Source organism: Octodon degus, unplaced genomic scaffold (assembly GCF_000260255.1).
Source record: "Octodon degus isolate 3935 unplaced genomic scaffold, OctDeg1.0 scaffold00099, whole genome shotgun sequence".
NCBI classification, from domain to species: Eukaryota; Metazoa; Chordata; class Mammalia; order Rodentia; family Octodontidae; genus Octodon; species Octodon degus.
In genome coordinates this window covers 9224346-9226434 of record NW_004524675.1, presented here as the reverse complement: position 1 = coordinate 9226434, position 2089 = coordinate 9224346, and the positions used below count along the sequence as shown (strand labels likewise).

The window sequence follows — 2089 nt, the reverse complement described above, 5'->3', positions numbered from 1 at the left end:
TAAAATTAACTTTACAATATTATAATTGCACTGCTGTAAAATAAAATATCTTATTTTCAACTTCTTTATAAAACTTGTAGAAAAACATTAAAATTAAGGAAAAATATCTGCAATTATTCACAAGATGTTGCATTGTTATGGGAGATTTTAACAAGTTTAAAAAATGCTAAGTGTATGAATTCCAGCTTGGAACCTCTCTGATGTCTCCCTCTCCTGAAATGTCATGGCTCAGAGTCTCATCTTTCTTTTAGCCACTAACTAAAATTCTTGACAGAAAGAAATCAAAAAAGAGAGCTATATCATAGGTCTGATCCATTCATTCGTGAGATATGAATCCAAAGGAAAGTGGATTTTTTTTTATTTAGAATTACACGATAATTTACTGAGCCCCTCCCTGCCCTTGTAGTCTCTAGGTCACTTCTTCCATTTGTAGAGTTTGTTTGTCAGTGCTAGGAAAGTGGTTGGGGCGAGTGGTGCAGCATCCTGCTGGATGAGGTTCATGATGTGGTTGCAGCTGTCTTCCTCATACTGGGAAAACCCAGCTGGCAGACCCAGCTCCTCGTACAATGCCTTCACCCTGGCTGCTTTGCCCGTGTCTTTGTATCCATAATTCTTCCACAAGATCTGGTGCTGCTCTGGAGTGGCTCACTGCAGACACTGAACCACCAGTCAGCTGCATTTATTATCCTGGATGTCAGTACCAATCTTTCCCATCACACTGGGGTCCCCATAGAGTTCAAGGTAATCATCCTGTATCTGGAAGAGCTCATCTATCTCCACCAGGATCCTCCTGGCATTACTATGCTCTTTCTCCCTGTCAATGCTGGCCATGTACATGGAGGCAGCAACAGGTAGGTAGAAGGAATAGAAAGCTGTCTTATGCTTGACAATAGATTTGTACCTCTTTTCAGTGTATTTGCTGAGATCCACATGGTCCTGGGGGGCTGTAGTGACATCCAGAGACTGCCTGACCTCTGTCTGATAGGCAGTCTGTAGGAAGAGCTCAAGCAGGTTGAGGTAGTAGGGCTACTCCCAGCAGTGGAACTTAAGCAGGTGGTAGATACAGGCTTCCAGAAGAAGAGCATCATTGACAGCATCCAAACCTATTCCTGGCTTCTGATACCAGCAGACCTGTCCTCTCTGTGTAAGGGATGAGTCTATTATATCATCTGTCATCAGGAAGAAAGCTTGCAGCAGTTCCACACGCCAGCCCACAGTCAGTGCCTGCTGCAGACTGTCTGTGTCCTGTTTCCCTGGCTCCGCCACCTCCAGGAATGCTACCAACACCATCAAACCCGGCTGTATTTGTCTCCGATGCATTGTACTCTAGGACCCCCTTGAGCCAAGCAATGGCATCTCTTATTTCTGAGTGTCTTGTGTCATCGTCAGTCAGCACCCTGACAATCTGAGAGAAATGCTGGATGAAATTCTGCATTTCTTGATCTTAAACATAGCATTTCTGCTCTCTATTCATCCTGAGAGAGGAGCAAAGTGCTCTGTTCTGAATGCTGTTCCTCTTTGATCAAGTCTGAATTATGTTTAAGTAAATCTGTATACTACGAACCCCAGATGAACCTTCTTGGACAAGACAATACAGTGCAGCAAAATGCTAAGGGTGGTAGTTATAGGTAACATTATTTCTCAAAATTATTTTAATCATTTGAACTTTTTTTCCAGGAACCAGCATTTTCTGTTATTATTATTCTTATTTGTGTTATCTACCAATATTATCTCATTAGCCAAATTAAAATATTTATCATCTAGTAAACCTAGATGCCGTGAAAACATTGATGCATAAATTGAATAGGACCTCTGGTCTTTCTCTTGGTTGAATTTTCCTGTTGTACTTTATGAAAGGTAGCAAGGTGTGCTCAAGATAATTAGCTCACTTTGCAGTGAAAATTATAAGAGTTATGGAAAAATTTATTAAAAGACTGAATTCAGCATTTTTGCAAATTAGCTAAACTAGTCTTTTGGCACCAAATAAGAAAGGTGTTTTGTACATATTTAGAAGGTTTTAAAAACAAGCCACTGTCATCTTACGCTCAGGACTGTGTTCGGAGCCCCATGCTGGTAGTGCTCCTCCACA

At 41.2% G+C, this 2089-nt stretch overlaps 1 pseudogene; it reads right to left on the bottom strand.

Moving 5' to 3' along the window:
* Positions 1-414: 414 nt before the first annotated feature.
* Positions 415-1492, bottom strand: LOC101560904 (annotated as a pseudogene).
* Between the last annotated feature and the right edge of the window lie 597 nt (positions 1493-2089).